Source organism: Furipterus horrens, unplaced genomic scaffold (genome assembly GCF_987537825.1).
Source record: "Furipterus horrens unplaced genomic scaffold, mFurHor1.1.pri manual_scaffold_1, whole genome shotgun sequence".
Taxonomy (NCBI): Eukaryota; Metazoa; Chordata; class Mammalia; order Chiroptera; family Furipteridae; genus Furipterus; species Furipterus horrens.
Window position 1 is genome coordinate 210,250,130 of NW_028327171.1, and position 14,241 is coordinate 210,264,370.

Here is a 14,241-nt window from a genome sequence, read left to right on the forward strand (position 1 = left end):
ACTGCCCTGGAATCTGTAGCTCATCTTTCAAGTCAATGAATTACCTATAATCCTTTTGGTAATTATTCTTGATTGCTCTTTTAATTTTTTTTAGGGAGTTTCTTTTTTTTTTTTTTAGTTTTTATTTATTGATTTTCAGAGAGAGGAAGAAGGGGATTATCAATTTGTTGTTCCACTTATTTATGCATTAATTGGTTGATTTTTGTATGTGCCCAGACTGGGAATTGAACAACAATCTTGGTATATACAGACAAGGCTCTAACCAACTGAGCTACCCAGCCAGGGCTTCCCTTTGCTAGTTTCATTTGAGTTTTGTTATTTGCAGCTCAGTGTGTCCTACTACTGCAGATGGGTAGGATTTAGGCAAATTAGAAGAAGGGTAATTCTAGGCTCAGAGAAAAACAAGATTATGGGCAAAGAGGCAGGAATGTAGCTTGGGATTTTCTGGGACAGTGATAAAATTGGCTTAATAAAATTGAGTGGTTTATAAGGAATCCATTTAAATGACTTCCCTATACTACAACTGAGTAGGAGTATAAATTCTTTTAGCCTCTTCAGAAGGCAGTTAAAGACAAGCTATAAAAATTTCAAATGCACATACCATTTGACCCAGCAATTCCATTTCTGGAAATGAGGTCTATAGAAATAATCATACAAGGATAGTCATGGAAATGTTATTTTTGTCACAGAGGATGACTGAAAATAACATACATGTCCATCAATAGAGAACTTGTTAAGTAAGTTAATCACATTTACATGATGACATACTGCATAGCCATTAAAGATAATTCCATAGATCTATGGAGCAATCCTCACAGGAAAAAAAAAAGGCAATGTGCAAAACTATCATAAATGCCATCATTTACGATTTTTAAAGAAAAGCACATGTATATTTTTTATAGAGAGAGAAAAATTCTGAAAGGGCAAATGAGAAATCTTACCAATGGTTTTTCCTGAGGGAGGGTTCCCTTTTCTTTCTTCCATACTCTCTTATATTACTTTGTTTTTAAAAACTATATTCGTGTATTACTACTTGAATTAAACTACTATAACTAAATATAACTAAAATATAGAACAACGAAAACTTTAACGATGTATAATATTATCACTTCCTTAGGAATTTCTACGTAGGCATTGTTTTAAGCTCTTTAATAGATTATCTCATTCGGTCCTTACAGAAGCCCCATGAGGAAGATGTTTCCCACAATTTGCACTTGAAGTTGCTTCAGATAAGGCAGCTGGAGCTCAGTCATAGTGCCATGATTCCAAACTCTGGCTCCAAAGCCCTTGTGTTTAACCCCATTCTCCCTTTTGCCCCCGCCCCCTCGAGCTACCATGACTTTGCTGTAATGCCTCCTCAAAGGCAGATTTCTGTGGATAAAAATGAAATATCCTTGCAGACTGTCCGCAACATTCAGTAAGGTCTCTCTTCATAGTGGCTAATCCGGCAAGTCACAAAACAAACGTTTCCTTCTATCTCAGGTGTTTAGACTTGGTGTAGAAGGTTTCTTAAACTGACAGTTAAGGTACACACCCCCTCGTACATTTCATTACAGAGCAATGTATAAGGATGGCTTCTCTCTCCAGCAGTGAGAGCCATTGAATTGTTTAATCAGAATGATGACAAAGTTGGACCTTCATGTTGAATAGATCACTCGTGTAGTTTTTTTGGCAGATGGTTTGGGATTGGAGGCATAACTGACATGGAAATTTGTTGGGCACATACCCAGCATTCACTTCACTCCATCTTTTGCCAAGAGCACCTTCTATCCCGTGGGTCAAGTCATGGAATGGCAATTGGTTTAGGTCCTAGAACTGAATAGTTTTGGTTCAATTGGATCTGCCACATACCATCATTGTAAATGCTGACAACTTATTTAACTTCCCTCCTGTCTCCAGTATCAGTAACATGGGAATAATAGGATATCACTGAATAATTGTGTGGTTTTAAACAGATGGTGCTTATATTTTGAGTGCTCAGTAGATATTAGCCATCATCACGATTGTTGTGATTCTCAGCCACATGTTTTGAATGAGATTAGTCCACTGCTCTTCCTCTCCCCCACCTCATGGCAGAGCAGGACCTACCATGCGCTCCACATAGAAATTTCATCCTTCGGGAAGGGGCAAGACTTTATCAGTTTGACTCTCTTAACCTACTTTACTCTTAAATATCACCAGATACATTTTACATTTGTTCTCAGAAAGTAGAGAATTTATGTGATTTGTTCACTGCTGTTTTGTGGTTAGCAATAAGCGTGTGTAAAATAAAGGTGGCTAAGGAAATAATTCCTGGCCTGGGATTATATGAACGACAGTGGGGAGGTCATGAAGAAAAGCAGGCAATCCGCATGGACTGAAGTAGAGGGAACACATGGCCTGTCTGTAAATGGGAATATGCATATAAAATATTTAGCACCTGGAAACCATCATAACAGCCATTATAAGAAGTGCTATGAAGAGTGTCCTCTTTATGCGAGAATCATTCAGAACACCTAGTACCATGTACTTTGCACACAGCAGGCACTCAGTACTCAATTGTAGAGCTGAATGTTATTACATCATAACTTTGAGGGCCCACACGGATGACTTTGAATGCAAATCAAAGAGTTGAGACTGAACTTCATTAATAATGAGAAGCACTTGGTATGATAAACAGGGGAAGTCACATGAGCAGATCCAGGAAATAGAATAAAATGGAAACCTCAGGCAGCGGTGGGCCAGTTAGGAGTCTAACAGACTAAATGAGAGGATGAGGGTCAGGGTTAGGTTGGTAGTGCAGATAAATTCAGAGGCGAAAATGAAGGGCTTTGAAAACAGATTGGATGTTTGGGAGCGTTGCTAAGGCCGTAGTCAAAGATGACGGGCATTTTAATCCTGAGTGTTGGGAGGCTGGTGGGACATCTGATCACTTTTTTCTTTTTCAGAAATGAAAGGCTTTATTAAACTCACATAAAAAAAAAAAAAACAGTAGCCAGAGACAACATGTTTGTGCCAATTCCCTATCTCGCAAAGTCCATAAGGATAATGCAGTGGCCAGGATGGATGCTCCCCGAAGCGTGGGCTGAGCTACAAGAGGGAACCCAGGGCCACGGGCCCAAGGAGCTGCAGAAATTTCAGCAAGAAGCCAACAGTTGCTGACAGTCACACTGTGGGCGCCTCGAGCTATTGGGCTGCTTATGTGACGAGCAACAGACACGGCTCAGCATCAGCAGATGGATCAGCCTTCAGGCTGGCTGCTCAACAAGACTGCTTGGGCCCATGGAAGATGGGCCTCCCAACACCATTCTTTTAAAGTGCATGCGTCTGATCAATTTTTAGGTATAACTGATATGAATTTCTTTTTCTTGCCCAAACCTAACCTAATAAAATTTTCTTCCCATAATCCTCACTTATAACCTCTAATTGTTGGTAACTGAGGGCATTAGCTGTCATTGTGTAATTTTCCATCAGTGTGACAAGTTAATTTCTGCAATGAGCACAGTTGAAATTACTTTTCTAACTTCTAACATAATGTTTCATGAGAAACAGCTTCCCAGGTTCTGCCTTCTGCAATCCTACTTCTCATCTAGTTTGGGGATTCTCTTTTCTAAAATAAGGATCAGCATTGTCAGATAGTCCAGTTACTATACATTTCATCCAAGCTTTAAAAAATGTGTTGAATATTTCACTTCTTAATTCCTCTAGGTAACATAGAAGTCTTTGGGAAATTTTTATATTGTATTAATTGAAGCATATCAAGGTTGATTGACTCTAATATCATAAACTCTACCTACATAACAGAAAGCAAAAGTAAAATTAGAAGTCCCAATTTCCGTTTCACTTCATTAATTCTAGTATAAGTTATTTCTGGTGTGTTCTATTGAGGAAAAAGTTTATTTGAAGAGTTGGCATTGTGTCGTTTCTAGTAAAACTAACTTGTTTTCATTCCAGTTTCTCAACTAATAGTAGACTGAGCTTTCCAGGGGCTCTTTAAAAGTACAATTTTCAGGACTCTGCCTACCAAAGGTTAATTTTTCTCTCTCTAAGTTATAATATACCCATGGATTCTTCAGGCATTAGATACAGATCAACACCTTTGTGGTGAGGGGAATAGAAAATAAAAGAGGCCGTCTAGAGCTTTAACTTCTTATAAAAAGATCTGCTCTGTGTCTCTAGTTAGGAAGGTGACTCCGACGGCCTGTCAGTGCCTCTGGCTTCAGCTAGGAGGTGGATTTAAGAACATTATGCTGACTTGCAGGCTACAAAGCCTCTGACGAAGGATCATCACACCTGGAACCTGATTTTATGTCAGTGGCTGACCTTCTTTTCACCTTCTTCCCAGTGGACTTCTTAACTTAGTATTTCTAAAGATATTATCCAGTGCCATCTTGCTGACTTAGACAAGACAGTGACAAATTTAATGTTACTTTACCTCTACCATGGGGGGCGGGGGGCAGGATTCAAGATCCATCATTGTGCCCCAAAACCCAAAAGCATATTTGAATATTCTGAACTGCAAGGCTAGTTGCATTAACTAGAGTGGCGTGGAAATGATGAAAAAAGACAAGCTGTGCAAGAAATTATCAGTTTATCTCGTGGAGAAGGTCATACCTTTCTTTCCTCAAACAATTCTTGGAATGGTATAAGAAACAGCCTAGTTATTGTCTAGGCTAAGGGATGAATAATCTCTTAAACTGTGCCCTATACTTAAGATTCTGTTGTTTGCAGGGTATGAACACCGGATAGAAAACACAGGGCTAATGCCTTTTCCTGATCTCAACATTTTTTAAAAGACAACTTGCATTTTGGTTCATTTTTAACTGAAGCAAAATAACAATTTACATTTTAATTGTGGTTTTCCCTAGACAGACTAAAATGTGTAGTTCATTGAACATGTCAGCCTATCAGCATTTTTTGCAGCTAATGTTTCCACTGCCTAAAATGGTGTGAATATAACACGCTCATACTATTTTTGTCCTGTGTAAGAGTGCATAATGAGTTATATAGTCCTGGTAATATGTTTTTACTCCTTGAATTTAAGAGCAGGCAAGATCAAAAGTTATATTAATTATTTGGGGATGGGCTCATTTGGTCAAATGTCATCAGATAATTTTCTGAAAGCTAAAAATTAGTCAAATTATTGGCTTAACTAAAATGCCTACTGGGTTAAAGTAAATGATTGTTCAGTTCAGTCACAGACAGTTAATCTGCTAGGCCTAGTTGATGATGTTCTAATTAATGCATTATAATAGTCAATCAAAAATTACTTACTGGGCCCCGATCAGGTACATTAAACTGATACTCGGTAGGGAGCCAAGAGGAAATAACCCACTAAGCCATTAGCTAAATGAAGGCATATACTGAGCAACCATAAACTGTAAACTAATGAGGTACACATTTATCATCATGGAGTATCAACCTGTAACTACAGAGCTGAATGACCCCAAAGCACAGATGTATTCTGGATCACCCTGCCAAACACAGATCCAAGGAATCAAAAACCAAACCCATTTTAAATTGGAGCTGTCTCTCTGCCTGGGAGAAGAGGGAAGATATGGAAGTTAAGCCTGCCTGTGCAATGACCACATTGCCTTCATGTCTCCACAGGGAGGAGCTCCATTAATGACTATATTAGAGTCACCTGAGGACCGGGACACTTGTGCAAAGTCAGATTACTTGGTGTCACCTGAGACCTAATCAATGCAAATCTAGCATGCACATTTTACGCTCTTTAGTAATTCTGAAGTAGGTCGTGTACAGTTCACAGATTAATAGATATACTTTATGGTTTCACATAGATCCCTAGGTTTATACCTTCTTTCCTGTTTGTTTTTGTAAAGTATAACTCGAAGTGAGTTGTTAATGTTATATATAGGCTGATATAAAAGAATAAGAATTCGAAATGATGAGATCATTTTCAGGTATTATTTCTATTACTATTCGTCTTATTTCATTATATCAAAAGTTGAGAACTCATGGCTTGCTGGCCAGTGGGGCCCATGGGTAGTTGTTGAAATTTACCCAAATAGTATTTTTTTAATTGTGAACATTAAAAATTAAAAGATGATGCATCAAAAATTGAAATTCTAATTTCTCTTTAAAATTCAGATGATTGGAGAGCATGGGGTCCCTGTTCCCATATGGCCTCAGTCAGCCAAAACTGGAAAGCAGCTACCCCTTTCAAAGGCCACTTTGCCATAATCTCATGACTCTAGATCATCTCCCTGACACCATGGCCAAATGTCAGGTGCCATTTGTCACCATGACACTTCAGATGCTTTCTTCCACTCAGCCCACTTGACTCATTTATATCACCTGCCTACCTACTCTAGGCACTAGAATTCATGACCCCTGTCCTAAGGGTACTTCAAAACCGATTGCTTCTGAACAGTATTTGATGATGAAGACAGATATTCCACATTCAGACCAGTTCTACTCTGTTCCCCTGGGATGCCCACACTATGCTCCTGAGCAGGATTGGGGCTAACTCATTTAAAGAATGCCCATTAATCAAAAGAAGGTCCAGTCGAACTCAAGTCTTTCTAAGAGGCTACACAATTTTCCATGTTGAATTAATGTGCATATTTTATTTAGGATTTATTATTTGAAAGAAACGAGAGCTCTCAAACAATATTCTACTATTCTCCTGTAAGCATGAAAACAATGGGACATCTGTAAACCCAATTTAATTTTTAGATAATAATCATAATGAGTTAAAACATAATTAAGGAAGATTTACCCAAGACACATAGTAGAAAAAAATACTTCCTAAAATAGAAAACTATAAACAATTGAAACACATTCAAAAATAATTCTGAAATGGATAGTGAATAGTTTTCATTTGAATTTTTTCTAGTTTAAAGAAACAATGAAAACTTTATATAAACAAGTACATGAATAAAATCAAAATTCCTTTTTACATAGACTATGGTGCATCCAGTGAGGCACAGTGCCAGACATTTAATATTCAGAAGTAGAAATAATATATTAGAAAGAAAGTATGAACGATTAACTCTTCTGCCTACTAGCTTCATGAGCTTTCGCAAATTACCTAGACTCTCTGATCCTCAGTTTGGATGACATGCTCTCAACAAATGGCAGCTATAGTAGCTATCGGAACAGTTAACATGTATTTACTGGGTGTTTACTGGGTGCCAGGCACTTTGATAAGAGTTCTAAATACATTAATGTACTTAACAGGTAGAAGTCATAGTTGTAATAGTGAGATCTTATAGGATGCTCGAGAAGAAAACAATTCTTAAATTTACTAAAATAATACTCAGTGATAAGAAAATAAGATTTGTATCTGCAGGTCTTAGCAGGAGTAGAGGGTTAAGTAAGGGTTGTGTTAAAGTTCACGATATCCTGAAGTGGTCAAGCTAATACCCTTTCCTCCCCTAGGTGCTTTGAGGGGTACTCAGCCTCCAGCACTCCCAGTGAGAGGTTGTTATTTCTGGTCCCGAATTGACTACAGCCTCCAACCATCTCCAGATCAGTTCCCATGTGATATTCCTGTTCTCTCATGGTACTGGGGCAGAGAGAAGAAAATTCTGGCTTATTCATCTTCGGTGGGTGGAGGAGACCACTCTGTAAAACAACAACAACAAACATGGGCAATACACGAGGAGAGGATGAGGTTTAACTGGATTAATGCCCCAATATAAGAAATAAATTGATCTGTTGGTGGTATGATCAGAAATCAGGACGTGAATGATCCAGTGGCAGGAGTTTAAACATTAAATTCCAAGCATTAAAATCCTGCAGAGCAACACAAATTATTTTAGTGTTATCACAGCTCTTCTCAGCTCTGATAGATTGAGAGTTGATTTGTGACAACTGATATTCGATTAGAATAATGACCGTAAGGTCAGGATAATTAAGCATCACAAATCTACTGCGAGGGCATTGCCATTTTCAGTGTTCGTAATACCTGATTACTTTCAGGACTTTTCTCATTGGCAGTAAAACCATGAAAGATTCTTAATTCTCCATTCTCCATTCAAACCAATGAAAAACCATTTGAGTTCGAAAGCATGTATTCCCATATAAAGACTGAAACACAAGATCATTATAAGAATTTCTAAGACAGGAGTGTACTCTCTTTAAAGCACTCCCATGCCTTTCTCCCTTAGGCATGTATCTCTGCTCTCTTTCTCCTACACTCTGAGGGTCCCCCCTGTGATCTGCAACCAGGGGACCAGCCGGCAGCGGTAGCTTATCCTGGGTTACCCCATGAACCTGTCTGCAAGGCCCTCTTTTTCTCTGACTTTGCAGTGAGCTAACAGCAGCCCCACCTGGGCTTCCTTCTGTCACCATGACTTTGACTTCTCACTTCTTTTTTACAACATTTCTAAAACGGCACAGCAGCCCCGCCCCAGCTCTCTCTGTTGCTTCTATCCTAAGCCCTTCCTTCGTTTCACAGGCCCCAGCTGTAATAAACGTACTTTTAAAATCACCTGGACTCGTGTTGTGGAAACTTCCCTGCACGAAGTCAAGGAGCCGCACAGTTCTGGCCAGCCCGAGGCAGAACCACTCTGGGCCTAGCTCCCGTCCAGCAATCGTTTGGGTGACCCAGAATGAACCTGGTATTGTTTTCTCTTCTTTACCCTCTCTCTAATTTATCTTTCCTGTCACTTCTCATCACCAGTGTGGGGGAAACCTACCTGTCAGCTGCAGGGTAAGTTCCTTTGTCAAAACACGCTTCATCAAGGCTGAGATGGAGCTCACGCACGGTCTTTGAAGCTTTCGTTGAGAAGCTCAAAATGACTTCCTGCTGAATTTGGACTAGCAAGAAGCTTACAGAGCAACAATGGACACTTTTTTATAGAAAAAAATTACACAAAGCTGGCTCAAGCTTTAAGAATCAACTATCACACTCATCATAGAGACTTAAATCCTCGGGAACCACAACCTGAGACATACTGTTATAAGACCATCAGAAACCTCAAGCTCTTCTTCTTCTTCTTCAAAAAAAAAAAAAAAAAAAAGCCTATTATAAATAAATAATAGAATGGCTGAACTTTAAAAAAGAATTTCTAAGACATGTTAATTCGTTGCATTTTTATTATTAATGGTGTTTTCTTCAAGTAGGGTTTAATATTCTCCACATTTTACACCCACAATCTATAGCTAACTTTTCCCACTATTCTAAATAAAGTCATTATTCCATTTTGTCCAGTGTCTGCATTGTAATGCTTATACATCAAGAATATTGGACATCATGCCATACCTTTTCACTCCTTACTATTGATAAAAACGGTAACTTGCTCAAATGCTGATAAAATATGTCGCTATAATGATTCCTCATAATAGTGCTCTCAATTCTTTTTTTTTCTTTTCTCTTTCTGTCTCTTGCTCTCTTTCTCTCTTTCTTGCCTGGAATACTTTCCCATTCATCCCTGTCGGTCCAATCCCACATATACATCAAGGAGACTAATCAAATGTCAACTGCACACATTGTTCTCTCATCTCTCGAGCTCTGGTCAATATTCCCCTCCTTTAAAGTCCCAAATTAATTTAACTAAACTTCGTTTATAGCAGTTAACTCTTCCTCTCTGGTTTCGCTGACATTAATCAGATGTTGGTCCATTTATAAGACTAGAAGCTCCTAGAGGACGGCATTTATACCTGGCTGGTATCCTCCACCTCAACAATGATGTCTTCAACACAGCACACAGATAAGTAGGCTCTCAGTTGGCCTGTTAACACTCACTCTTTACTAGGCCTCGTAGGTAATTGACCACACATGTCCACAGACTATCTTTTCTCTTTAAACAGCTTTGTTGAGAAAGAATTTATACCATGAAATTCAGCCATCGTCTGTGTATAGTGTGTCTGTGTGATTTTCAATGTTTATAGAGTTGGACAGCCATCATCACAACTCAGAATATTTCTCTCATCGTAAAAAGCTCCCTCGTGTTCATTTACAGTTAACCTGGCTCCCGTCTCCAGTTCCAATCAACTACTGATCTGTTTGTCTCCGGTTCCAATCAACTACTGGTCTGTTTGTCTCTATACATTTGCCTTTCTGGACATTTCATATGGACAGAATTATACTATATGTAGTTTTTGGGGTCTGTTTTCTCTCAATTCGCATACTATTTTTGAGGTTCATCCATGTTGTGAGTGAATCAGTAGTTTGTGTCTTTCTTATTGCTTTATCCATTCAACGGTTGATAAGCATTTGGATTGTTTGCAGTTTTTGGCTATTATAGTTATAAAATGTACATATAAATCTTTTGTTGACATATATTCGTATCTCTTGGGTAGATTCCTAAGAGTTAAATTGCTGGGTTCTTATCATAAGGGTATGTTTAAGTGCTTTTTTTTTTAACTGCCCATATTCCAAAGTTGGCCGTTGTCATTTTACATTCTCACCAGCGATGTGTGATGATTCTTGGTTCTCCACATTCGTAACTGTTTTTTTAAAATTATTGTCTCTCTAGGGTGTGTGGGGTAGTATCTCATGTGGTTTTAACTGGTATCTTCCTAATGACTAGTGCTGGGAATATTTTTAATAAATTTATTACTTATTCACTTAATTTTCTTTGGTGAAGTATCTGTATAAATCTTTAGCCCATTTCTTAGTTTCTTTTTTCATTGAGTTGTACGAGTACTTTAAATATTCCAGATACAATTCCTTTATCGGATATAAAATTTGCAAATATTTTCTGCAAATCTGTGGCCTTTCATTTTATTAATGATGTCATTTAAGCAGCAAATATTTTTTTATTTCGAGGAGGTCCAATTTATCAATATTTTCTTAACTTACCCTGTCTGTTTTGTACCAACCAATTACGCTTCTTAATCCCTGCACCATTTCCCCATTTCTCCCCCTCCTCCCTTCCAGCTGATAACCCTCCGAATGATCCCCATACCTATGATTCTGTTCCTATTCTGGTTTGCTTAGTTGGATTTTGTTTTTACTTTTTAGATTGTTACTGATAGTTGTGTTTGTCATTTTATCAATATTTTCTTTTGTGGTTTGTGCTTGTGGTGTCTTAACTAAAAAGTCTTCGCCTGATCAACACGACAAAGATTTTCTCTCGTACCTCTTTTATTACATTTATTCCAAAGTATTTTATTCTTTGTGATGCTATTCAGAATGAAATTGTCTTCTTACCGCAATTTTGGACAATTTACTTATAGTATATGAGAATACTTTTTAAAATCTTGATCTTGTATCCTAAGACTGTGCTGAACTCATTTATTAATTCTAGTAGTGCTTATCTGTGTGTATGTGTATGTATGTGTTTTAAAGATTTTTACTTACAGGATCAGGTCATCTGTGAGTAACGACAATTATACTTCTTCCTATTCAATCTGACGTCTTTAATTTTTTTGTCTGTTTCCTTTACTCCACTGGCTGACACTTCCAGTAAAATTTTGCATAGAAGTTGTGAGAACAGACATTCTTGCCTTGTTCTTGCTCTCAAGAGGAAAGCAGTGTTTTATGGTTAAGCATGAAATTAGCTGTATAGTTCTTTTGGGTGCCCTTTATTAGGTTGAGGAAGTTTCCTTCTAATCCTACATTTTAAGAATTTTTATCATGAGTTTATTGGATGTTGTCAAATGCTTTTGTAATGTCTATTGAGATGGTATGTGTTTTTTGTCCTTTGGTCTATTAATGTAGTGTTGTTTTACATTGATTTTTCTTAAATGTTAAACCAACCTTGCATTCACGATATATAATCCTGTATAAGGTATTGTTGGATTTGGTTTGCTAATACTTTGTTGGGAACTTTTTGTATGTTCACGAGGAACATTGATCTGTAGCAGTTTTTAAAAACTGATCATCTTTTTTTAAAAAAGGTTTTATTCATTTATTTTTAGAGAGAGGGGAAGAGAGGGAGAAAGAGGGGGAGAAGAAACATTAATGTTTGTGAGAGATACATTGTTCAGTTGCTTCTCACAAACCCCCAGCCAGGGATCTGGCCCACCACCCAGGCATGTGACCTGACTGGGAATCGAACCGGTGACCTTTTGGTTCACAGGCCAGCACTCAATCCACTGAGCCACACCAGCCAGGGTGATCTGTAGCTTTCTTCTTTTGTAATGTCTTTACCTGGCTTTGGTATCAGGCAATAAACATCTTCACAGAATGAGTTAAGAAGTATTCTCCATTTCAGAAAGAGTATGATTATATAATTTCTTCCTTAAATATTTGATTGAATTCACCAGTGAATCCGTGTGGGCCTTAACTATTCTTTATGGGGATATTTTAAAAGTACTCATTAATTTCTTTACTTGTGTAGTCTATTATGGGTTGAATTATGTTACCCAAAAACATTTGTTGTAGTCCTAACCCCCAGTACCTCAGGATGTGTTCATATTCGGAAAAAGTGTCATTGCAGATATTAGTCAAAGGGAGGTCATGTTGGAGTAAGCTGGGCTCTTAAATCTTCTATCATCGGTGTCCTAATAAGAAGATGAGAAAAACATATGAGGGAAAAATGCCATGCAATGAGAGAGAGAGAGACTGAAGTTGATGGAGCTGCAACCAAGGAATGCCAAGGACTGCCAACAAATCCCCAGAAGCTAACAAGTCAAGGAAGGATTCTCCCCTACAGGTTTCAGATAGCTTGGTTCTGCCAACACATTGATCATAGACTCAGCCTCGAGAACTGTGAGACATAAACTTCCATTGTTTTAAGCCACCTGGTTTGTGGTACTTTGTTATAATTGTTGTGTCTTCTTGATGTATTAACCGTCTTATCATTATGCAATGTCTCTCTAGAAATATTTCTTGTCTTAAAAGTCTACTGTCTGTATCAGTAAAGCCACTGAAAATCTGTTATGGTTACTGTTTGCATGGTTTATCACTGTTAAGTGTTCTTGTTGGTCTTATCATCATCATAATATAATACATGATGTAATTTTGTATTCACTTTTAAAGTTCTTAAATTGTTCTTGAATTAAATTGTAAGTTTTTTCACAAGAAAGCTATAAATTCTTTGATCAGTTTATATATCTTTTGGTACAGCACTGGGGATCAGCAAATACTCAATTCATTGAAATCAAGTAGATACCCAAACCAGCTTCTCTCTAAAAAAAAAAAAAAATCCAGTCGTGTTATTTGTGCACGGTGTTGTTGCCCGATGTCTTCTCACCTCCAGGCCTGCTTTCAAACGCTGAGAACGATACTCATCTGCCTTCCTGCCAGTCCCAATCCTAGATTCAGGAACTGTATAAAGGTTGTTACCACAACTCTTCTGTTTGTACACAAGAACCAACTTTTAGGAATCCTTATTGAAGTCAGATGGCTCTTTCCCAGGTATTGTTGCTCGCCTGCAAAACTTTGAAAAAAACGGGAAGTTATTCATATATTTATTTAGGTATCAAATATTACATACAATATCCACCATGCTGCTTTTTCTCATGATGAAGATTCATGAAGACTTTTGATCTTTTAGGAATCTTACCAAGTGATGTTACAATTGCATAACTTTTATGCTAAAGGCCTTAGGGCATTGATTCTTCGGTATTTTAAAGCCTTGCCTTAGTGGAAGGATGCTGCTTAAGATATACAATTACTTTCCAAGTAATCTGTTTGAAAATTTAAACGGAACTTGAGTATGATACATGATTTCGGTAGGGACTTAAAAAATAAATTCCTGTCTGCTCAATAAGTCATATAGAACAAATAGGTCATTTTAAAACAGAGACTTTTCCTGTCCTCTCAGATGTCTGTAAATTTTTCCAGTGATATTTGAAATTAAATATAATTGTCTGTATTCTTAATCCTTACATACTCTAATAACATTTTAGTGATATTACTGTATGGAGTGTCTTGATTTGTGGCTCCCTTAAAATGACCTCTGTATTTGATGTGTTAAGATAAAGACAAGAAAAAATGATGCTATTATAGAAAGGTGCAGTGTTGTCAAAAACATAAGATAGGATTAGTATTACCGAATTGATGCATATGATCGGGGACCCCTTCTTTCTGAGAAATCACATCAACCTTTTTTCCTAGGGAAATACATAAAATGCTTTTATAGGCAGTTCACCTTTCCCGTCTCCTGTTTAGTTGACTTTCTATTTCCAGGAATGCAAGGTGCATGAGCCAATTTTTCATTTAAATTTCAAACTCCAAAATGAAATTCCTATAGTTTTTCTGAGTATTTTAATTTAATTAGTTTATTGTTTTTCTATTACAGTTGTCCCACTTCTCCCCCCATTGCTCCCCACACACCCAGCCCACCCCCTTCTCCCACAGTCAGTCCCCACCCCGTTGTCCATGTCCATGGGTCATTTATA